This window comes from Miniopterus schreibersii (genome assembly GCF_964146895.1).
Source record: "Miniopterus schreibersii genome assembly, chromosome: 12".
NCBI lineage: Eukaryota > Metazoa > Chordata > Mammalia > Chiroptera > Miniopteridae > Miniopterus > Miniopterus schreibersii.
In genome coordinates this window covers 6,175,859-6,201,432 of record NC_138112.1, presented here as the reverse complement: position 1 = coordinate 6,201,432, position 25,574 = coordinate 6,175,859, and positions in this window count along the sequence as shown.

Genomic DNA, 25,574 nt, shown 5'->3' with positions numbered 1-25,574 from the left:
CCCCTCCCCCCCCTCCCCTGGTTCCCTGCTGCTCCCACCATGAGGCTGCACCGGGGAGACAGTCTAGTTGCGGCCCCCACGGTGACCCCTGAGGAGAACCGGGCAGAGGAGGGGCCGCAGGGGCAGCGCAGTGGTTCTGCCCAGGGCCCAGCAGCCTCTGGGATATACAGGGAGGGCCCTAGGAGGGCAGAGGAAGACGACAGCCAAGCAGCAGGGGCATCCTGGCAGCAGCCCTCGCCAGAGCTCAGGGCAGGCCGGCTTCCTGATGGACCTGTGGCCCCTGCAGTCACACAGGGGCCCATGCTCAGCGGGAGCCCCGGGCCTGGTGTTTAATGCTCTGTAGTTGTCATCGCAACGTTCTTGATAATTTTATCTTTGAACTTGGGATTTGTAAGTCTGATGAGACCATGGAGCATGTACTGGGGCTTGGCTCGGAGCTTCAGCCCACAGGTGGCCCCGACTCCCTCTTCCTGTCGCCCAGGGACAGGTTCCCGGCAGCTGACCCCCTCCCCAGGGGTGCAGGTGTCCAGCGGGGTGCCCCTCAGGGCCTATGAAGGCCTGTAATTGCCCGAGAGTACCATGAGCACACACTAAATAGCAAAGATAAACACGGTAACACGCAGAAAAAAAGGGAAAGCAGCTTCTGCTTGCTCCCTTTCCAATGAGAAGGAAACATTCTCGTTTTCGCTCATCCCTTGAAATGACGTCACCGAGGGGCAGGGAGGATGTTTGTTCCGAGGCCCGGAGATGTAGTATCCGCCCCGCCGCCTCTTGCGGGAGAAGTGGATCATTATAAGGAGAAAGCACAGTGCTCTTAGTATAAAAATAACAGAAGCTACTAAAGTCCGTAATACTTGGGATCTTGACCCTTCCCAGGGAACCTGGGACATTTCCGTCGTAAATGATGCCTCTACTCAGAGAGTACATTACTCACGCAGGGTGTCAAGTACTCTAAAAGGTCTGCAGGGGAGTAACAGTGATAAGAAACGGCTGACCTGCCGGATGCCCACCTCGCCAGGCGTGGGTGGTAAACATGCTCCCTAACCCTCCACCAGCCCCCGGAAGGAGGAGAAACAGGCCCAGAGGGGCCCCTCGCCTGCAGTTGTTCACCCAGGACGTAGTAACATGGGACTGAATTCATGTTTTTCTGACTCTTGATAGTAATTTTGGTGCGTGGAATAGCATCCTATCACCCCTGTGCAGAGGATGGTACTGGGTTAGAGAAGGAGGCCAAGAGGGCTTTAACGACAAGAAACAGTCCTTCCAGGCTCCAGCTGGGCCCCGAGGGCTGCTGAGTCAGTGGAGTGCCCCCCGCGCCCTTCAGGGAGGGAGGGCAGTCTTGGCACTGGACACCCAAGCTGCCATCTGGTCACCCAGGGAAACGAGACCGAACAACAGTCAGGCTGAGCCACCCACACAGCTTCTGACTGAAGGAGCTGGTGGCTCAGGTCGCTGGGAATTCATTCGTAACTGAATTTCTCAAGTGCTTTGAAGGCTTACTTGGTGGGAGACACTGTCGTACGCACTGGTGGTCCAGGAAAATGAGACAGGCATGGTCCCAAGCCCCATGGAATTCACAGGCTTGGTGGGGCTGTGGCTGCAATTTTTTTTTATCACAAACTAGATTAAGAAATGCGTCTTATAAGTCAACCCAACACATAAGACCAATCCACATGCGCACATAGGGAAACAACAGTTTCACAGAGCATTACTAACCCTTACCACACCTGGTACAGTCTTATGTACCTTGCTATGTTCTGTTTGCTTTTAAAAAATACTGGTCACAAACAACTGGACTGACTTTAAGATGAACTGATTGGTCACCAGAAAAACTTGCAGTAGGAGACGCAGTCCAGTAAGTGGTAATGTGCTAAGAAGTTCTGGGTTTATGGATGCACATGGAATGAAGAGTCCCTGACTTAGGCAGGAGGATCAGGGAGGGCTTCCTGGAAGAAATGACCTCTAAGCCAAGATGCGAATCTAAGAGAGGTAAGCTGGAGCCAGATCAAGCAGAGATTTTTAAGTTCTGTAAAGAAATTTGGACTTTATCCTGTGAGCTACAGAAAGCCACGGAAGGCTATTAAACAGGGTGGCAGTCACTAGAATTGTTGACACAGCCCAGTTCTCCTTGTAGGCACCGGCTAGCACTGCACGTTCCCTCCCTTCTGAAGTTAGATGTACTCATGGGCTTGTCTGGTCCAGTGAAGTAGGAGCCCAAGAGATGTTTCTTTCTGTGGAGGTTTTAAGAGCCAGCAGACACTTAGCCATGTTTGTTTTCCCCTGACATGTGGCCCTTAAGGTGGAACTCAGCAAGCCTAGCCCACAGAGCAGAAAAAGTGACATAATTCATTGAAGTTAGTTATGAGAGCTAAGAAAACAATTAAAGCAGAGAAAGGGAATATAAATTTGTCTCTGAAGACCTCCCTGGAAAGGTTATTTTGGGGAAAGTGTTGAAAATGAAGGAAGGAGTTAGACATGCAGATATCTGGAGGACGGAGCACCACCAGAGAAAAGGCAAGTGACAAGGCCCTGAGACAGGAGCGTGCAGAGCCTGTGGCACTTTCCCACCCCCGCCGACTGCTGACCTGCAGGCACTGGGAGGCAAGGCCGAGCAAGGGGCAGTGGCTGCTGAGGGGCTCGTGGGCGCTCACCATCCTCACCTTCCAGAGGATCCTCGGGGGCTTACCTGCTGGGGTCAGGGCTCCAGGCAACTTCTGCAAAGGTGACTCCTCTGGCCAGAGAGGACAGTTTTCAAACCTCCTCCCTCAGCTCTCTCCTGAGAAACAAGTACTTTCAGCAAACAGTTGTGATGAGTGGCTGGGACTTTAAATCTTTTCTTGATAAAAATAAACCTGTTGGAAAATCCAGAAGGAGGAAGCTCATCTCTAACCTCAGGGGGCCGAGCTCCCCTCCCTCACCAATGAAGCTGGTCTCCAGTTCTTATCATTAGCGGAAATCTGAGGTCGGGCCTGGCTGCTCAGGGCTAGTGGGCTGCTTGCTGATTTTCTGGGACACTTGAGAGGGAAACACAAATTCTGCTTTACAGCAGTGCCTTTGCTTATTTACCAGCCATGATCCTCTGCTGAAGATTCTGGAATGCATGGTCTCCCTGCAGTCCTACAACCTCCATCTCAGCCCTGATCACTCACAACGTCTGCAGTCCACGGGGTCCAGGAGATCAAGGCTGCGCTCAACCCCCTCCCAGCCGGGACTAAAGGGAAAAACAAGATCAGCTCCCATGTCTTCTCCAGGGTCTCCGGGAAAAAGGGCAGGAAGCTCATCTCCCAGAGAGCATCTGCAGTGACACCTCTGTCCCTCTGTCCCTGGCTGTGTGGCATAGTAAGAGCGGCCACGTGTCTGTGCAAAGGGCCCAGGGTATTATGGCCTTTCTTTGCTCCAAAGTCACATATTTATTCAAGGTTGTCTACTGGTCACAGCAGGGGCCCAGAGCAGGAGCACAGGTGGACAGGGCGACCCCAGCCCCCACCCTGGAAAAGCAGCTCAGGGCCCCTGCACCACAAGCAGCTCAGCAACTGTAGCCTCGTGCAGCATCGATCCAGCCGTTGCTACATGCTGAAGACCACGTGGTGGGTAAGGCGCAGTGGCTGTTTACGAGCACAGACATAGAGATTTAAATATATCACCCACACGGTGAATAAAAGTGGGTTTACAAGGTGCACTGTACCGTTGTGACATTCTTTTGAGTTAATAAAGCTACTGTAGTAATCATGACCTGCATGTCTTTCTCCATACAAACAAGCGTAAACCTGCTTTTGCCCCCTCACTCCTGTATGGTATGTTGTATGCATGTGTACATATGTATATGAATGAATGGATGCATGGATGATACGATCTGATTCGTGCAGAGACAGGACAGGTGCTTGGAAAGATAAGCAACAACTCACAACAAGGTCTAACATTTACTGAGCACTTACTATGTGACAGGCACAGTGCCAAGGCCTTCGAGTGGCTTCGAGTAGTTTTGAGATGCGCTATGAAGTCGATGAAATTTCTATACCCACTTCACAGACACGGCAACTGGAGCACAGAGAGGTAAGTTGCTTGCCCAGAATGACACAGCTAGTTCAAGGGCAGAGCCCATCCTCAGGAGCCCGTAAGTTGACGCCACTGTTTACTTCTTGCCGCCTGAGCCCCTCTCCACGGGGTGCAGACAGCAGGCGCTGAGAACTTAGATGGGGGAGCGCACACTGTCGGCTGCACCCGTGAGAGTGGCGAAGCAGCGCCTTCTAAAGAGGGTGGGCATTAGATGGCGAAAGAAGTTGGGTGGCCAGGGGCAGGGCACAGCCTGGTCTTATTCCAAGCTGACAGCCTCCCAGAAGCTGCTCGGGCGGGCATCCATCCATTCCCTTCGAGAAGTCACCCCATCCAGGGTTTGACCGTCAATCTTGCAGGCTGAAGGCTATCTAACATTAACATTTAGCATATGTGAACTTGGAATGCCATTTTATTCATTTTTTTACCAGGAACTATCTTGTCCCAAGACAGATTAGTTCTGTTTATTTGACTAATACACCCTCTCCTTATGCAGAAAGCCAGCTCCTAATCGCAACAATAGTAATCACCGCTTGTGTTCAGTGAGTTCTCTCTTGGCAGGACACGTGTGAGGCGTTATCTAAGCCATGTAATGTGTAATGGCACCACACTGAAGCCACCTGCTGTGTTCACCTCCCCACAGAGAAGGTCTGGCCAGTGCGATGAAAATTCCTGAAATGCAGTGGTCACAGCGCCCGGTTCCCTCACCCGCGCAGCGCTGGCCACATACTGCAGGTCTGTTGGCCCGAGCCCCATCCCCTTCGCATGATCACTGCCTCGGTGACTCCCTTCCTTCTGCGCATGGCTGAGCGGTGACTCTGATTAACACATGCTCCCTGCAGGTGGGTTAATGCGCTCAATCAGGCTACTGTCAAGTCTTCTGCCCAGGGAACCAGTCTGTCTCCTGAAGGTGACTTTGCATATCTGCTCTGTACAGATCCCGTAGCCTAATTCTCAGCAGACAATCCTAGTTCCCTTATCTACAGATTCTTGGGAGATGCCTCACTTCAACCCCCCACATACAGGCAACATCAAAAAAGATACCAAACATACTAGAAAGCAATACGTTTTACCGAGGCAGAAAAAATTGTGCAGGGGAGTTAGAAATTGGAAGGTGGGTTGGAGGATGGCTCACAGAGCACCAGAATCATCACTATCAAAAATCGCTTTCACCCTGGCCCGTGTCACTCAGTGGCTTGGGCATTGGCCCGTGGACCGAAGGGCCGAGGGTTCGATTCTTGGTCAAGGGCACATACCTGGGTTGCAGGTTCGATTCCCAGCCCCAGTCAGGATGCATGCAGGAGGCAATCCATTGATGTGTCTCTCTCACGTCTGTGCTTCTCTCTCTGTGTCTCCCCCCTCCTCCCTCCCTTCCACTCTGTCTAAAAATCAATGGAAAAAATATCCTCAGCTGAGGATTAAAAAAAAAAATTGCTTCCAGGTCCACTGTTGTACTGGATACCAAATGGAGCAAAGCACAACAAAGATACATGTCCGATTATCTTGCCTCTGTCTATCCATCTATCTATCTATCTATCTACACACACACACACGCACACACACATTCACACTCAGCACCCGCCCTCTGTGAACTTCTCTTTTAGAGAAAACGTTACCATATTATGAACAGGATCATAAATTCATTTATTCATTTTAAATCCACTCGCTCATTCGTTTATCCTGCGCATATTTGTGAGCGCTTTCTGTGGCTGGGGACTATTCTCAGCGAGGCATCTTCGGGTCTCACAGTGGCTCTCCTTGCCCTCCCTGCCTTAACGCAGATGGACAGACTCGGGAGGGGGGAGAAGGAGATGTCCCCCAGCCAGGCCCAGCTCACCACCTCCACTTTGAAAGAGGAACTGGAGTGGGAAGCGTGTGGACAAGACCATACATCATTTCCGCTCCAAATCCAAAGGCTGCTTAGGGCTGGGAAAATGGATCAGATGAAGTTTGAATCTGATTTGGGATTTGAATTTGAAACTTGACCGAAATCTGTTTTTCTAATACCAAAGGTGACCATGAAATTAAAGACGCTGCCCAAGGTGCCAAGGGGCAGAAAAGGAGCATAGTTGGAAGCAGACATTGGAAGGTAAGGATCTAAAGCAAGCCCGTAAATGTTTACAGGATGTTTTTGTTGGTCCAATTCTCCTCAGCCCCGCTCCCTGTACTGTGGTTTCCTCTGCCACCTCTCTCCTGGACCCTGCAGAAGTGCCCTCCCAGGCCCGCCTCGCCTGTTCCTGGGCTGACCCTATGCGCTCTCCCTGGGACAGTCCGTGTCGCTGTCTCAGAGCTTCGGAGCACAGCAACCTCCTGACTACAGCCCTCCGGGCACTCCTCGTGCCCTGGGTAGAGCCTGACCTCAGCGGCAGAGCTGACGGTGGAAAGGACACCTGGGATCCGGGTGCACTGGCTTTGTTCCTGGCTCTGCCGCTGACTAGCTTTGGCTAGTAAGTTGTTGGTGCCTCTCTGCACCTCTTCCGTTAGTAAAACGAGGATGCTAATGGAACCACCACGCCACGGGATAGGCGTGGAAGGAGTAGATGTGTCTTAGGTCCTAGGACAGTGATGCCTTACAGCAATCACCGTGTAGTGTCCCAAGTTGTGGTCATCTTAGGGAGCTGTGTAGCTGGAGCTCAGGTAACAAAGGGGGGGTGGCTGCCAGGTAAGCCTGGGGCAGGGGCTTACTCCTGTATCCTCACTGCCTGCCTGGAGCCTCGCATGTAGGAAGCGCTTAATAGGTGCTTGCTGGGTGGGTGGGCGGAGGGGATAAAGTCCTCCCCTAAACAAAGGCTGCCGGCCACAGGCCTCGGTACCAGTGCACGGGAGCCTGATGCCATCTGCGCAGCTCCCTTTCCTCAGCAATAAGGCTGCATGCGAGTGGCTGCGGTAACTTAGCAACAAGGGCTTCCATGGAGATGAAGCTGCAGACAAGATCTGGCGCCTGGTCCCACCCTGCACTTGAGAGCAGGATGTGTGCCTTTGGGAGCCTGCGCCTCTGCCCGGGCCCTCCAGGCGTGGACGCGGCCTTCGGGAGCAGGCCTGGCCCACGCTGCCTCGGGCTGAGCCGAAGGAGTATCTTTAGTTGGCAAGAGCGGTCTTGCTGGAAGTGTGGAAACACTCACGATGCCCAGAGAAGTGGATGGCAGGATGCCCCTCGAGATGTCCGGCCAGACCAGGGGCCTGGGAGAGAACAGGAGGCCTTGGAACCCAGGCTCAACAGTGAGAAAAATGCCGAAGGTGGGGAGCCCACGGAGGCATCCAAGAAAAACCATACTTCAGCCATTAAGTGAGGTCCAGGCTGGTGGCCCGAGGCAGCTCCAGGACCCTTCCTGTGCCACAGTTAAACAGAGCAGATGGCCTCAGAATGGCGATGGCCACAACTTGCTTTAGCAGGAAGGCAGGGACCACACACAGACAAGTGACAGGGAAGAGCAAAGAAGGTGCTGCCCACAGAGGACTGGCCCTGGGCTGGGAGAAGGGACTGGGTCCTGTGACAACCTGGGGCACCTGTGCTGCCACTCTGCTCTCGGCCTCCTTGCCTTTGTAAAATCAGTGGATGGACCCAATGATCCTCCAGAGCTCTAGGCCATGAATCCTTGGCACACTCCCACCCAGCACATAAAAAGGGTTTACTCATTTGTATTCTGAAAACCAACAAATAAAGCACAAGTTCTTTTTCCCAGCTCCATTCTCCTCCGACCACCTCAATATTACATGTAACTTGCTTAGAAGCTCCCAGCTTCCCCACCCTAACCGTCCACGCCCTACCCTGCAAGCTCGTAGTGCTGCTCCCTGGGGTGTGAGATGTGTTCAAAGCTGCTCCTCCTGATCCCAGGGTGAGAATGTGAAGCTGTTGGAGAAGGTGTCAGGTGCCTGGAATCTAAAGGACCCCAGGTGGGCCCTTTGAACCACACACCTGAAGCCACAGTGTGTGCACCAGGTGGAAAATCAGATGGTAAGGAGGCTCCTGGCGGGGCCTCCTCCATGTGACGGAGACAGGAGAATTGGGGTGGACCGGATTAAATGGGACAGAGTAGCTCTGTGTGACCCCCACCCAGCTAATAGTAGTGCTCACAGGGGAGGAAGGCTTGGCGCAGGGCCCAGAGGGGCAAGCCGTGCTGGGGGAGGGGTACATAGGAGCCCAGTTCAGCACTGTGGCGGCAGGGCCCAGCAGGCCAGCCTGCTCCCTTCCCAGGACTTAGAAACCTATGCTGGGAAGAGACCTTCCCAGGGAAATGCCTGTCAAAAGGTGGCCACCTTAATGAGGCAATAAACAGGGTGATTACTGGCCTTCCAGTGCCTGGGAAACCGGGTAAGAGAGCTTGGCCAACTTGAGGCCTCTCGTCCCCATGAGCAGGAGGCTCAGCAGAACTAGCGTGGACTGGCCAGGGAGGCTGCTTTATGACGGGCACTTCATCCTTTCCTCCCTCCTCTGCCTTCCTGTCTCCTCTGGTGCAGGTCCAGGCTGTCAGCAGCCTGGGTATTGGCCTGGGTTTTCGCTGGGAAGTAGAGGCGGCCGCCGAGTCTCCTTAAGACCAGACCCAACCCTGCCCCCCCTGTCTGTCCCATCCCCCACCCCAGCCTGCTCCATCCCCCAGAGCCGAGCACCTGAGCTCTGATGGAGGCAACTGCTTACAAGAGTCCAAATCCAGGACCGACCTGGGACAGGCCCGGCTGGGCCCCGCCTGGACAGGAGACCCGTCCAGCCTGGCTGCTGCGCTGGTGACACAGTGCCCAAGTGCAGCTTCTCGGCAAATGTCTCCCTTTCCCTTCCCCTGTGAACTCTGGGGCCTGACTAACCCCTTGTAGCTCCTTTCCTCCCGTTAGCTGCCTTGGCTTAGTGAACCTAGAAAAAAGCGGGAGTGAAAACACACAGAATGCCTGGCCGCTGAGGAACGTGGCTTCCTCTGGCTGAGGAACGTGGATGTGAATGCGGTAATTTTTGTGTCTTTTATGGATTGCATGTCACTTTGTAAGTTTGGGAGCATTAAAAATGGATAACATAGAGCTTGTTCTGCTCATAAAAAGATCCTCTTTGGCATATTAAAATTTAAAGTATAGTTTATTCAGGCAGTAATTACACTTTTACTAATTGAATTTACCTTTAAATATTTCAAAGTTTTTGTAATAAATTGAGCTACAAGATACTAAGCCTCAAGGTATTTGTATTCAATGGTGTTTGAGAAATAGGAAAAACGTTGAAAGCAGAAGAAATCACCAGTGTTAGAATGAAATGAAAAAAGGTTCTGTTTGTTGGTGTTTTCTAGGGCTCATAATAAGAACACAGAAATAAAATAGCACGTGATGTGATCAGTTATGAGGCTTCTTTACTTAGATCACCTGATTTGATGTTCATGACAGTGGTCTAAGTAGAAAAAGAAAGGCATGTGCACTTAAAAATAAAGAAAATGGGACTCAGAGAAGCTGAGTGACCTGCTAAAGGTCACACAGGAACAGAACACAGAGCTCAGCCTTGTCCTCTGACCCCAGCCCCACTCTCTCCACTGTGGGAAAAGATTCTCTGACCGACTGTCCGTCACTGGATGAAAGGATTGACAAAATGTGGACATACTCACAATGGAATATCACTCAGCCTTGAAAAGAAATAAAATTCTACCACATGCTGTAACATGCACAAAACCTGCAAACATGCTAAGTGAAATGAGCCAGGCAGAAAAGGTCGAATATTGTATGATTCCACTTGTATGATGTACCTAGAATGGCCAATCCATAGAGACCGAAAGCAGAGTGGAGGCTGCAGGGTGCTGGGGAGGGGCGATGGTGAGTTTTTGTTTAATGGGACCAGGGCTTCAATCTGGGGAGATGAAAAATCCTGAAAATAAGATTGGTGATGGTTGCACATTGTGAATGTGCTTAATGCCACTGACCTGTACATTTAAAAAACAGTTTAAATGTAATTTTTTTGAAAAGAGATTTTTTGAATATAACTATTGCCCCTGAGAAATCCACTTTATTTGTTCAGCTGGCCCTTTAGCACTTTCTGCTTCGTCCTAATTCTCTACTGTTTCTTATTCACGCACTTCTGAGAACCAAAGCTTTGCCTTGGTTACTGCAAGATTCTCGTCTGTTGCAAACCAGCCTGAAACAATCTGGTTCTTTCTGCAGGCCGCTGAGGGCATGCTCTCATGCCTGGGTGGTGCGTGACAATAAAAACAAGATCCAGGCTGGATTCCCCAGGCATACAAATATTTATTAGCAAGCTGGACTCAAACAAACAAATAGCCTAACCAGTAAACTCAAGGAAGCCCCAGCCTTCGGACCTTTGGGGCCGCCTGACTGCGCGTTGCAGGAAGAGCTGGCAACGTTCTAGTGGTGGGTGAGCCCTCGGGCTCTGGCATTCTCTGATTAGAGGCTATAAATAGAACTATTTAAAATCTTAGGATGCCGTCTCGAAGAGCATACATTACCAAGGGCCTGGGAAATCTATCCATCTTCCCATGCAGGGCAGGGAGAACTCCTGTGGGATACCTCTGGCCAGATCTTAAACTCCACCGGTTTCACCAAAGAAAACCATTTCCAACATCCATTACGCTAGTTAGCAAAGCCTCCGGTGTTGATAGACAGTAACGGCTGAAAGCCTTGCAGTAGCTGCACAAAGTGCGGCTTCTGCGTGGAGTCTTTCAAATTTTCTCTAAGGGGGGCCCTCCATCTCCGTGGGTTTCACATCCACCGATTCAACCAACTGTGTGGATCAAAAATATTTGGGAAAAAATTGCTGCGTTGTTGCCAACGTGTTCTATGTAGTTAGGCCTGTGATGGGTGTATCTCGACTGAACATGTACAAAGTTTTTTCTCGTTTTTATTATTCCTTGAACAATACAGCGTGACAACTATACACATATCATTTACATGGTACGAGGATTATGAGTACTCTAGAGATGATGTAAAGTATATGGGAGGTGCCCTGGCCAGGCGACTCAGTCGGTTAGAGCGTCCTCCTGACATCCCAAGGTTTTGGGTTCGATCCCCGATCAGGGCACATACAAGAATCAACCAATGAATGCAAATCAATGTCTCTCTCTCTCTCTCTCTCTCTCTAAAATCAATAAATAGATATTTTAAATTTAAAAATAAATAAAGCCCAGCCGGTGTGGCTCAGCAGTTGAACATGGACCTAGGATCCAGGAGATCACGGTTCGATTCCTGGTCCGGGCACATGCCTGGGTTGCGGGCTCGATCCCCAGTGGGGGGCGTGCAGGAGGCAGCCGATCATGACTCTCTCTCATCATTGATGTTTCTCTCTCTCCCTCTCCCTCTCCCTTCCTCTCTCTGAAATCAGTAAAGACATATTAAAAGAAAAAACTAAAAAACAACCTCCATTCTCCCTTTAAAAATTAAATAAATAGATAACGTATATGGTAGGATCGTGAAGGTTATATGCAAATACTACACTATTTTATATAAAGGACTTGGGCATCCAAGGAGTTAGGTATCCACAGGGGTCCTGGAACCAATCACTGCAGATCCTGAGGGACCACTGTATTCCACATTAAGACTGAACACGTATTAACTAATCACTCCCTAGAATTTGGATCCAAAGGACATCTCACAGTCAGGGTTGCCAGGTAAATATATATATGTTTGGGACATACTTATTCTGAGAAATTAATTGGTATTTATCTGACATTCAAACCTAATGTGTTCTGTATTTTATCTTGCTAAATTTGGCCACCCTACTCACAGTCTATAATGTCCTGAAGTATTTTGAAATAAACTACCGACTAAATAACATATATCTTTTGTAGGAAAAAATATTTCAAGTTAATATTTCCCTGATTTGACTGTGACCATTTTCAAGTCTGACTTCAAGCTGCAAAAGGCGGACACTCTGAGCAGGTGCAACAATAAGCTACTTGTTTTAAAATCCACAGAAATGAAGGGATGCCCCTGGTTCTCTCCATGGTCCTTCACTTGCCGTCCTTCCATGCCTAGGAACGTGTCCACTGACACTGAGGTCAGACTTCAGGTGGAATTCAAATAGCTGGCCAATTATTATTCAGAGTAAGACGTTCCTGAATCTCTTCCCTGCCTGTGTGTGTGTGTGGGGGGGGGGAGATATGGAGCTGCAGGCTGGTCCTGGTGGGCAGGAATCGCAATGACCTGATATTCGAGGTAGTTTCACATCAACATCTGTGCCCTGCATAGAGGATTTGGAATTCATTGGCAGAGGGTGGGGAGGGAGAGGAATAGTAAAGACAGGATAATAGCACCTTATCTGACAGATTTTAGGCATCATTCTAAATTAAAATGAATATAATCTTTGCTCCTAAAATGAATTTTACTTTTCAGAATTTTTCTAATTTTAATCTTTACCATTGGTCAGGGGGAAATGCTCAGGGGAAAATAAAACAGCACTGTCTCCCATTCCCACGTGTTTGAGGAAGGAAAAAAACGGGAGAAAAACCTTTTCTTTTCCAGTTAGGGTTTAAATGACTCCTCCCAAGTGCCCCAGAGAAGGTGAGTGGTTGAAAAAGAAAAGCAGCACCCCTGCCCCCACCGCAGCCTGGCCTGTACCCCAGAGCTCCTGGGAAAGGTCACCGAGCGGGTCGGACCCTCTGCGGGGCGCCCAGGGAGGCCCGCTCCCACCACCTCACTCCCCACAGCTGCAGCTTAATAAAGCTTAATAAAAGGTGTGATTGCCATGGCAACCTCAGCAACACTTTCAAATAGCTGGCCAATTATTATTCAGTCATTTACTGTTTATTGTAGTGATGCCAATCACAGTGCACTCCAGGAGTGTATTAATGGGGATGTGATCTGAGCTTGGGGCCCTGGGGGCTGCATTGTGATGCCTCATTCATTAGCATAGTGCGCCCTAGGTGGGTGGGCACGCAGCCACTCCTCGGGTCCCTTGGCACCCAGCACAGCCCAAGAGCACACGCACACTCACTGGTGCGCGCGTATACACACACACACGCACACAAGGAGAAATGGACATGTCAAGACTCACTCCCCTGCAGGAAGCCCCCACCCCCATGCACACCCAGATTCCAAGGCAAGCAGAGGGACAGACACCTTTGCTCTGCAGGTATTTTCAGCAGGAATTTTATTCTTTTCGCTTTTCCCCCTGGACCCTTTCCCCATTTCTAATTCTGTAAACAAGCACACTGTCGCCTTAGACCCTGTTCCCCTTCCAGGAGGCCTTCGCAGTTAGTGGTTCCGGACTCTGGGGTGGGAGGAGGGTGGGAGTGGTGCGCCTCCTTTTGTGAAAACTCTCCACCCCACTCCAAGGCCTACTTCCAGTGATTCCCTCCTGGTCCTCCCAGCCTGGCAATGTAAACGCACCTCCACTTCCTCCTGTGAAGCCAGGCACAGACAGGATGATTTACTGAGAGGTTAGTGTGTTTTATTCTCAAAGTAATTTTCTCTCCCTCTGCAAGAAGGAAGCCAGTCATTTCCCGAACCAGAGGTTACAGGAAAACAGCCTCCATCCTGGGTTCCTTCCAGAGAGGGAAGCAAGAGTGCTAAGTGCATTCAGGGAATAGAGGGATTCCCAAGGCTGGTCGGGGGAGAGGGTCTTGGAGGGAATGTCTCGTCGGTGTATCCAAGGAGCCTTAGCAAGAGTCCCTTCTTAGTACCAAATCTGTTAGGAAAGGAACAGAACCAGCCACCCTCCAGGTCCATGCAGGCCTGGAAATAAAGTCAGTGGGGACCAGTGCTCAGTCTGTGCACATCCTAGCCCAAGGTCGGGGGTAGGGGAGAATCTCTGACAACCTGGTGGGATGGGAACCCAACCTCAGCTTTCACTTAATTTAAAAAGTAAATAGAGTAGTGTGATATTCCTTGTACACCAGAGTACATGGTAAAAATCCAGACTGGCTACACAGACTGGCAGCTCCAGTGACCAGGGAGACACCACCTGAGGCAGCCCATCCAGGGGCAGCTTATTCTTCCCCTGTCCCCTCGATTCTGGAGTCCTGAGGCCCCACCCGATTCCTGTAGCAGGTCCCACTCACTGACAGGACCAAAGGCAGGTGGGAGTGGGAGGCGTGAGGCTGTAGGTGACTCACTTGTTTTACTTGTCAGCCTCTGCTGAGCTTGGGCTTGGACGCAGTGCTAAAGAGCAAAGTATCCTGACAAGTGTTAAAACAGCGAGGAGGACTTTATCCAGGACCACAGCGACAGGGGAGAGAGGTGGGCTCAACTCCCGGTCCAGCACGGACAAGTGGAGCTCACAATCAAGGAGCAGAGTGAGGGCAGGTGGAAGGGAAACTGGCAGCAGGAGACATCAAGGGGAGGGTGACTTGCTGAAGGCAGACGAAGAGATCACAGGTTAGTGGGGGATTCTCTCAACTGGCTCAGCAGGAGCCTTGCTAAAATTGGACTCTGCGAGGACAGACTCGGTAGCCAAGGTCACAGCCTAGTAGAGAGGAGGGCTCAGAGGAAGGAGCCTGACTCCAGAGTGGTCAGGAGAGAGTCTCCATCAGCAACCATTGGAAAGGAACTGAGGCCGGAGGTGGTGTGGCTGGCAGTCAGGTAGGCAGGAGCAGAGCAAGGACGGCGGGCCTGGTACAGAACGTCACCAGGGTGGAAAGCCCCGGGTGCCTGGCAACAGGAAAAACTGGGACCTTGCCCCCAAGGTGACCTTTCCTCCCCTAGCATATCGCTGGTCATGGAGTTTAGACCCCCTGACCTTTCATATCGCTGGTCATGTGGTTCCAGCCCTCCCCTGGCCTTTCCTTCCCTGGCATGTTGCTAGTCTTGCAGGTTAGATCCCCTCAGAAGGGGAACGAACAAGGAAGTCAGAGAATAGTCCTTAAGCACTAAGCCCCAGGACAGTGAGGTTCTGACCTGTATCAAATACATCTAAGCCTCAGGTGAGTTTCAGCCCCAGGCCCAGACAAGCAGCAACACCAGACAAGGGGCACCATGGCTGCCTCAGGACCAGCTGCATTGACTAATGGCCTCGTGCCCTGGTGTCAGCCAATTGGTGGAGACCATGCCCTGAAGGAGCACAGCGGGAAAGGTGATGAACATTCCATTAGGGTCCTCCCCTGGGACCTCCAGATAAACACCCTCAAGAAGAGGACCCAGTGCTGTCTCTCTACGGAGCTCACTGTGCTTTCCCTACCACCTCCCCCCAGGGTGTTTTCCTTGCTTCTCTCTTTCTCCTAAGTTCTAAAGATCCTTCTTTTGCCTCTGTCACTTGTTTTCTAAGCCCATTTCTTCTACAGCTCACTTCTTCTACCTCTGTGACTTAATAAATAAACTTTCTCTTATAGTTTGAGTCTTCGCTCTGAATTCTTTCTTAGCCAGAGCTCAAGTACCGAGGCTGCTGAACCCAGGTCTGGTCTGACTCCAATGGTCTAAGAGCTCATGGCCTTCTCGCCACCAGCAGAAGAAAAGAAGTGAAAGTTGAGCAGAAAAGGGTATGTCTTTGTTTGGGGGCAAAGTCAGCCAGCTAGGAAGGGTATGACTGTCCGTCCGGCAAAACTCTGAGAGGCTGTATGAGTCTGTCAGGGTTTCCTGCACTGGGTTTTTAAATATGTCTTTATCAATTTCAGAGAGAGGAAAGGAGAGGGAAAAAGAGAGAGAAACATCAATGATGGGGATCGAGCCCCAAACCCTGGCATGTGCCCTGACCGGGAATCGAACCCCAATCTCCTGGATTCTAGGCCGATGCTCAACTGCTGAGCCAATCCCGGCCAGGCAGTCAGGTCATTTCTGATATTCAAGAGATGTCCTGCCCTGGGCCTTTCCTCAGAGAGAGATTCAAGTCCCACCTTCACTATTTGCTTTCTGGTGAGTGTGGACTTGTCCCTCGTGAGCTCAGTTTCCTCTTCAGGGAGGCAAAGATAAAGTGACTGCCCCTGGGGTCTGTGAGGGTTAGTGGTATGGTGTTTATAAGGCCAAGAGAAGCTCCCCACCCTTACCTGGCTGCAATGACACGAGTGGAAGGCTGTCCTTCTCATCCCAGAGTCCCAGGCAAGGCTGGCAGCCTCTTGGGGCCCTGCTGTCTGAACTATCCTGTCCCCTGTGACTTACTTCCCTCCAGAGGGATGGTGTCTATTTTTCCATCCACACATGGCCAGCATTAATCCATCTGGAAAATTCCCTTCCATCCTGCTCCACAGGAATTCCTGGGGGTCAGTCTACCTTTTCCAGCTGCTGCTTGTAGTGGTGGTGAGGTGCTGGAGGGGAGGGGTGGCAGGGCAATAGGGACTCCAAGAGGACAGAGACCCAGTACACTCAGAGTGAGAGGCGACAGTGGTGCCAAGGCCTTGGGCATGACTTCCTGGCTCGTGAACGGTACCTTTCTGCTGTACCCTCACATGGTGGAAGGGACAAGGGAGTTTTCTTGAGCCCCCTTTATAAGGGCACTGGTTCCATTCATGAGGCCTCTACCCTCATGATCTGATTACTTCCCAAAGGCTCTACCTTCTAAAACCACCATCACCTTGCGGGTTGGGATTCAAAACATGAATTTTGTGGGGACACATTCAGACCATAGCAGATCCTAACACAGACACTAAAAAGAAAGTGTCAGAGTATGAAAGATCGAAGAGGAGAGAAAGGGTGGTCCATTTATAATGTCTCCTGGAGACAGCCCTCCCACCCTCTTCCTGAACAGCTGCGGCTGAGCTGGGTCCTGCACGTCCCACCTTGCTCTGTTACACTGCACCCTGTCCTCTGAGCTCTTCCCCCACCCTCCCCACAGGCCGTCCCAGTGCCCACAGGAGGCTGGCCCTCTCCTCAGAGGCTCCTCCTGTCCTCAAGTGCTCAAGGTCGTATGGAGGATAGGCCCCATCAGGGACTGATCTCCAAGGAAAAATAGGCTGGACTGGTCAACCCAGTCACTTTGATGCCCATCTCCAAGCATCTGATGGCTCTCCTAGGGTCCCTGAGCCCAGCTGGACCCAGTGAGATCCAGTCAAAGAGGCCCCTTTTCTGTGAGCTCCCCCACATCGCATCATCTAGAATAAGTATTACTGCTGTTGTTGAAAATGCCAAGCTTTTCATATTGGCTTGATCCTTCTGGTGGCCAGTCCCCATCCTGAAGCTGCCACCAGCCATCCCATTAGCATACAAAAACACACTCCTATCACCCAGGAAATTCCAAAGGACTTAAAAGCTCTCTGTCAGGAACCAGGACTAAAGGGCAAATATCTATTATCACAGAATTCAGTAGCTGCCTGATGAGTGACTGCTGGCTGATTGGGCGTGAGGGTGTCAGAGATGCGATCCTGAGGGTGGCTGACTGGGCCTAAGGAAGGAGGCCCCCGAATTGGGTCCCTGGAGGCTGCTGTCCATCCTCAGCACCAGAAACAGAACCGGGTGATGTCACTGTTCTGTATCTCGGTGGGTGTCCTCCAAGTGTAATCCTGAGCAGTCACTTAAACTCCCGACGCCTTATTCTCTTCATCAGAAAAATGGAAATGACAATTCTCACTCTGCATAAATTGCAGGGTTTCGTGGGGACTTAATGGGATAATGGACGTGAAATGCTTTATAAACGGTAAAGTCCACACGAGTGGGGCCTTATTAGTAATTATAGACGAACATGCACATGCCCACACATCCACATCCACGGGCACCCATTCAGTCACAAAAACCCTCTTGCTCCAAAGAGGAATCAGCACAATGACACAGCCCTGCGGAGCCACATGCTGGGACCTCCTGCCTCCCCCCTCCCCACGCCATCACCCGCTGAGACTGAGGGGCTCGGGAAGATCCAGGAGGCTGAGGGGCCGCGAGGGGAAGCAGGTGGGCCTGGAGCACAGCCTCCTCCAGCCACCTGCGCGTCCTGCCGGGCGTCTGGGCTGCTTGCATTGCCTGACACACAGGCACCTGGGGACACTAGGAACGGCCGCTCCTCGGGGACAGCGCTTGACAGGCCACGTTAAAGCTGGACAGGACCTTCAAATTCAGCAGGTCTCTTTGGGTGCCGCCCTTCATTTGCGCATCCCCTCGTTCAACGACAGAATTCATCGCGCACCTACTGTGTGTGCAGAACTGCACTCGGCGCCGGGAATCCACAGGCCGGCCAGCCAGCCGCTGCCCTGGAGGGACACACGGCAGCTACGCCAGCGAGGCCCGGCTGCGCGACGCAGCGAGCGAGCGGCGAGCGCTGAGCCAACGGCGGGGGAGCAGAGCAGGCGCACAGAGGCCAAATGCTGGAGAGAAACCCAGGCCGCCCGCGAGAGACAGAGGCGGTTCCCAAGGGCTGCTGCGGGCCCAAACCGACCTTCACCTTCGCTTCCGAGCAGCCCTGCGCCCCGCAGCCCTGCCTCGGCACCTGCACGGCCTGTTCCCTCAGCGGCCTCTCCTCTTCCTCCCCACACCAGCTGTCCTTCGAGGGATCTCCGCTCCGTACGCCCGCAGCCCTGGCAAGAGCTGGGCCAGAGAATTCATGGGTGTAAGAGATTTACCAAATCTTAAGTTATTAACTTCAGGTGAGAGTATGCAGAGGAAAACGAACACCTTAGCGTGTCATTTACAAAGTGCTTTTATCTCCATCATCCGTTCCAGTTTCGTCCCTTGCTTTGTGCCTCGGCTGAGGGGTGTGAGTTCCAGTTCAAAGGAGCATCTTGGCAGATAAAACCCAAACGTCCAACTCCTGATCCAGGCCTGCAATGTGCACTGGGGGCCGGGGGTAAGATGGAAGATCCCACCACTCAAAGGGGCTCTCTCTCCCCCGAAGAAACTAAGTCTCCATATCCTTCTATTCAGCCTTCCCTCAGTTAGCTCTCGGTAAAAACACGTCTGTTTTAACTTTGTGGTGAGTCATTAGCCTCCATCAAGACAGGAGCATGAATAGGTTTAAAAACTAAAAATAACTAACATTTGTTGAATGTTTATTATGCTTCAGGCATTGTGCTAAGTTCTTTACGTAATTCACTTAAACTCCCAATAACCCTGTGAAGTATTATTATCCTTACTTCTCAGATAAGAAAACTGAAGCAGAGAGAAGTTAATTAACTGGCCCAGGAACGCAGGGTGAACACGTGGAAGAGGCGGGATTTGAACCCGTGCAGCTGCCTTCACTGAGGGCATCCGGTTAGCTGGACCCCTTACGGAGAGCAGGTCCTGAGGAAATGGGTCATGAAAGAGGGAAGCCCACTGGTGGGCAGAGAGTGGGGAGCACCCTCAGTGTCTGGTGTTCCTTGGCCAGATAAGACCTGATCGGGGACTTTAGGGGGCACCTGGAGACAGATCAAGGGCACTGGGTGAGCAGCTCGGAGAGGAGGTATGTGACTGCAGGAGGAGGGAGGGAAGAGAGTGGTTCCCTGAGGAGACAGGAGGACCCTCCTTCGTACATTATTAACTAGGGGTCACTCACCATTCCTCCAGATTTCCATCATCCTGTGGCTGCCCCAGGTGGACAAACGGGTACCATGTCCTCAGACAAAGCCCAGGAGACAAATGTCCCATCTGGCGCCCACCAGCCACAGTCTCAGCCACGTCTTGGGAACCCCATTGCAGGATTCCTGGTCTTCACTGGCCCTTCCACCTGGTTGGGAATGAGGAACCCCTGGCCCTGGGCCCTCAGCCCCGGTCAACTGACTGAGGGACCTCAGCTAAGTCAGCTCTCCTCTCTGGTCTTGAGAGTCCCCTTCTGGAAAATGTGGGCATTTAGTGATGCTGTTGATGATGCCTCAGACTCCCACCAGTTCAAAATGTCCCAAATAGAAAGATCATCAGCTCCAGAACCAGAAGAGCCTAGGTTCAAGTCCAACCCGGTCACTCAAATGTTGTGTGGCTCTGGGTGAGTCATAGAATATCTTCGAACTTTCCTTTCCTCAGCTGTGCAACGGGATAAGCTGCCTTGCTTATACCCCAGGTTTGCTGGGAGTGAGATCATGGCTGTGAAAATGCTTTGAACATGGTAAAGCCCTGTATATATGCAACTGCAAAGTGTCAAAATCTGTGAGTTCATTCTTCTTCAATCTCTCCCGGAGCCACACCTGCCAGGATCTCATACCCCAGGTCCACAGGGACCAGAATCCAGAGGATGGCACAGAGCCAGCATCACCCTCTCCTGGGCCTGGCCCACCCAAGACCCTCGCCCAGGGTGGCCGTATTCCCAGCACAAGAGCTGGTTCTCCTTTGCCACAATTCCCGCAGGACTCTTCCACCCCTCCACATCCCAATGTCACTCTGAAAGTCAGATCTGCTCCCTGGGCTGTAGTCACCTCCAGGTTGAACTTGGGCCATGAGGGTGTGTGACCGGGGGCCCAGCCCATCTGCTCTGGAAGCAGAAAGAGCTCACCGCACAACCGTCTCACAGTCCATTTTTCAAAGTTTGACGTCAATTTGCGGCCTTAGATTGGTTTTTGTTTCTCGTACTTTGTTTTCTTTTTCGTGATGAATGGTTATTGTCAAGCTGGCTTAGAAGAAGCGATAGGCAGGAGGTGGGGGCTGGGCGGCGGTAGCTCAGCGGTGGGTGTCTCGGTTGGCTTATTGTCTACATTTCTTTTTGGGGGAAGAAAATGGGGTGGGAGGTACCCGAGGTCACAACTGGGTCGTGTGAGATAGAGGCCAGGTCGTGTCGTTGCTGCCTGGCCCCTTCATTCAAGCTGGGAGATGCTGAGACCTCTTCCCCTCTCCTCTCCCCACAAATATATGCCTGGTCCAGGGACAGGCGGCATGTCACGACTGTGGCAGATGACGCTGTCAGCTGCAGATAAATACAACCAAAACAGACCCAGAAAATTATTTCCTCTTAATGGAAAAATTATCAGGCCCGGAGCAGCCTGATCTAAGGGTGCACAGAGAAATGCACTGGAGTCTCCTCTCAAGCACTTCTCCTTCTTCACCGTCCCCCTGGGAGGGGCTCTGCAGGCCCCATCTTCTCCCCCATCTCTGAGGGACAGGAGAGCCCGCACAACGGATATGCCCGGCGTGCGGGCAATAAGACTTCACAGATCTGGGCTCAGGTTTCTTAGAGTCTTCACGAGCATGAGCTTGAAGGGAGGTTAGAAATCACCCTGCCAATCTCTCTCGTGTCCCAGAGAATTAAATTGAGGCTCAGAGAGAAATGACTTGCCAAAGGTCCATGGTCACTTAGCAGCAGGACAAGAAACTAAGGCTTTGACTCCAATTTCACTTCCCATTACTCCAAACATTCTGGTCAATCCTTGCCGCTCTCAGAAGCCTCTTACATCACTCATTCAAACAGGCACCGTCCTACAGGCCCAGGGACACTGAATTTAGCCAGGTCACCGCCTTATTTAAGATGGTGCTTGTGACACATTATGTGATTTGCCCACAATTCTCCCTCCCCTGCTCCGCCATAGCTCACAGTCTGCAGCGTAAACATCTCCACCCTATTGACTCTGGGCTTGTGACTTGCTTTGATTAATGGGATGTTAGTGGATGTGCCACGAGCAGAAGCTTAAGTGTGCTTGCGTGGTTTGCTTTGGTGGTTTGCGCTTCTGAAATCTGCCACCAGGCTGCCAATCCCAGAATTAGAGACACATGAAGCAGATTTGAACACAGTCCTCAGCCTGAAGCAGAGCTGCCACCCTTGTCAACAAACAGACCTGTGATGACAAATGTAATTGCTTGTTGTTGTAAACCTGTAGTTTTGCGGGATTATCACAGCCAAAATCTGACTAATACGGTACTCCCACCTTCCCTCATCAAAGCAGGGCCTGTGCCAGGTCTATTCTGCTGGTCATTGGGGAAGTTCTTGGCATCACAGGGGAAAAGGGCCTAGAGACATTGATTAGGCTGAGAGGTGGCCCTACCCTTGTAGAGCAATCTTCATAGGCCCTCCTGTAGGGGCTGAATGTGGTCCAGGTCTACCTCCTAGGTGCCCCATATGGCAGGATACCTAATGTATTAGCCAGAAGAGGGTAACTGCTATATCAAACAATCCCCAAATCTCGGGCTTGCATAGTACGTGTTTATTTCTTAATCATGTCATAATCTGAAATGGCAGTAGAGTTGGAAGGAGAGGCTCTGCTCCACACAGTCATTCAGAGACTCAGGATCCATCTATCTAATGTCTTCATTATTTTCTAAAGCTTTAGAGTCCTCCCTGTATCCACTTCGTCCAACCAGGTGTTGAGCAAAAGAGATACAGTAGTGTAAGAGACCTCTTAGGAGATCTTAGGGTCTGAGTCCAAAAGTGGCATGCAACTTTTCCATCCACATTTCATTGGCCAAAACTCGGTTAAATGGCCCAGTTTATCTGCAAAAGAGTCAGGGAGTGTAGGAAAATGTAGTTTAACTGTGTGCCAGGACTGAGAAGAAAAACACTGGTATTGGTGAGCAACCAATCTTTGCCATAGCTGTAGTGTAATTCTATGTCAATACCATTTTGGTCCCTCCTCTGCCCAAGGCAGCACATTACGCTATAGAAATTCCCTGTAGCTCACCTCTCATGGGCTCATGGAATTTCTCCAGGTTTCTTCTGCAATTAGAACTCTGCCTCTCTTCTAGTCTCCTCAGTTTCCATTGCCTCAGATCCAAACCTCCCCTCTATGTCTGCCTGACTTTGGTTAGTTTCTCCGCAGGAGGTTTCTTCTGGGATCCACCCCATTTCATTTCCTTCTCCAGACACCACACCCACTCCTAAGCTAGACCAGTCTTCTGAAATATCATACTCTGTCCATTCCAAGAGGAAGGAAGAGCTTTCACTTAATCAGAAAAATGAAACCTATTTTGAGTTACTGACCAGAGGAGTAACATTACATTGAAAATAGGGTTTTAAGAAGAGTCTAAATCTGAATGAATTAGAACTGATATTAAAAGGGATTGAGACTAGGGACAAGGAGAGCAATTAGGAGACGACTGTCATAATCTAAGAGAGGGATGTCAAGGGCCTGAACCAGAGCTGAGGCTGTGGGGTCAAAAGAGAAGAAGGCATCTAAGAGATGATTGGGAAGTCAGATCTATGCTTAGGGGCACATCTGGCTTGGGAGATGGAGAGAGGGAGGAGGCGGGGCCACGTCCCAGGCTTCCAGCCCAGGCCGCAGTGCACCTCCCGGTGTCTCTGACTGCCTGAGTCCACCTGCTGGCCTCCTCAGCTCAGCCCCGCCAAGTGGCAAGACTGCCTGGCCCTTCCAACCTACTTGGAAGGAATGTGGAGCTACATTTAATTAAAAGTATCTACACAGAAACGAGATTAATTAAGTCTCTTTTACCCAGGAGCCCTCTCTTTGTGTTCACTTAAATGAGGTTTTAAATGTTGTCTCAATGTTATATCTGGGCGAGATGTCTCCAGACAACACTTTGCGTGGCTCAGAGGCTCCCTCGTAGCTGGCTAGAAATTACTTAGTAATGAGAACAGTCCAAGGACAGTCTTCTCTCCCCTCAGTCAGCTGAGCTCCAGGCAGGTAGGGACCTCGGGCCACAGGAAGTGGGGCTTTATAATGATATGGGGGGAAGTTCTCTGAGACAAGAGTTGCCTCCCAAGGCCACCTCTTGATGCAGAGCAGGTGGCCCAGGATGGTCTTCAGGGTCATGTTTATGGAGTGCTCAGCTGATCAAAGTTGTTCTGAATACAAACGTGGCCTCCAGGGGGCAAGTGACTGTGGCAGCGCCACCTGCAGGCAAAATGTGTCTTGCAGCAGCATTTTAACACCGTGTTGGGAGTCAGGCTGAGTGTGGGCAGCCAGCGCCCACACCCTTCACCGTCCCTCAGGCTGCTTGTCTTTTCCCTAGGAGCTTTTCTTAAAACTAGTATTTCAGAAAAATCCATAGATCGGGGCCATTCGGAAAGGTACCTTCTTGGGGAACCTGGAGGTGTGGAGTGCACGCAGTCATCCACCGTCGAGTAGAGCCAGGCAGCTGAAATCTCCCCAGCCCTTCAACAGGTCTTTGCTGCTGACCGGCCCTGAGGCCAAAGGCGGCACATATAAGACCCGAGCCATGGACTCAGCCTGGAGCCTTTTTAGCTTACTTAGGACAGAGGTCTCTACGGGGCCTAACAATTTCTGCCTCTGGGTTCTATCGTTTAAGCACAAAAGGGATTCCTGCTATTGGATTGGATGGTACCTTTTGTAGTGGAAAATTTAGATATTCAGTTTTAACTATATTGCCCAGACCTGGATCATTATTTATTTAACTTGATCAGCACGTGTTGAGCACCCAAAAAAGTAGGAGGCACTGTGTTAGATGGAACAGGTGGACGGCCCAATGGGACAGAGGCCTCACTCTTGGCCTCTTAGAGTCTCCAGAGAAGGTGAGCTTCCGGCATATGGAGGTGCAGGGTCCAGGCCGGTCAACAACTTCTGAGTAGCACACGGAGCAGAGAGGAGGGCATGAGAGCTGCCCTGGGCGTGGCATCTAGGAAACTTACCAAGAAAAAGTGAATGTCCAGCCTTGCAAGATGAGGGGGGCTCATCCAGACAGAGAGAGGGGCCCCAAAGGGGTGAAACCTGCTGCTCATCTGGGGCCCCTGGAGCAGTGTAACCAGGTTCCCAGATGAGAAGCACAGCAAGCTGGCTTCCAGCCCAGCTCCACCTCCTGTCGGGGAGCCAACTCTCCGAGCCTGCAGCCCCCTCACTGGTACGGTGAAGGGACTAACTCATTAGGCATTTCACAGAATTTTGTGAAACTTGAATGGAACAATTCCTGAACTTAGCTCACCAGCCTCCAGAATCTGAATTTCCCTCCTTGCCCCTCTTCTGTCCAGTGAAACGTAGTGTTATAGTCAGGTGCATTCGTTCCAAGCAATGGAGCTGACTCAAGCAGATTTAAACAGAAAATAAATGTACTTAAAAGATGTCCTGTACTTCCTAGTTTTCAGGAAGGTCATTAGAAAACCAGGCTTGGAAAATGGATGAAGGGAAGACAGACTTTGTGGCCAAAAGCACCAGTAATATCAGGTCACAGACTAGAGTCCGAGGGCACTCCTGCCTCCTTGGACGGCCCCACCAGCCCCACCAGCATCAGATGCTGGGATTGCTGCCCTGCAGGGACATGGAAACAAGTCTCCATTGTCCTGCGTTCCTTTCCTGCCTCCTGGGTGGGCCAGCGGAGGATAGGAGGGCCAGATAGGCCCAGCCTGTGCATGTGCCAGTCCTGCTTCGAAACTGAGTAGTGCACCTCCCAAAATGAAAAAAAATAGATGTTCACCACAGTCCTCCAGCCCTGTCCTCACCTCGGCAGCTGCCTCCCTCAGAGCAGCACAGAGGCACTCCTGAGCCTTCTCCCTGCACTCTCCGTGGGGGCACACCCAGGAGGGAGGGTGCCCAGAGCATGGACTCCATGAGGACAGGTCCAGCTCAGACACTCTGCAGCCACATCTGCCAGGTCACAGTCTCCTCTTCTCCAGCTCACTCCAGAGTTCAGGCCCCATTGGTATGGTTTGCACGAGCCTCCATAGCCAAAGATTAATTGGTGGGGGACTGGGAGACTCCTCTTCCATAACAATGGGCTTTTCTGCTCCTGCTAATAAGATGCCAATTAGGATATTTACATTTTAGATTCAACCTAAATGCATGCCCACTCTCCTGGCTGTGGGTCAGAGGTTGGGCTCTGTCAGCTGGATGGACAGGAGGGTGAGACGGAGCCCCTCCCCTGGGATGTGGGGAAGGTACAGGCTCTGG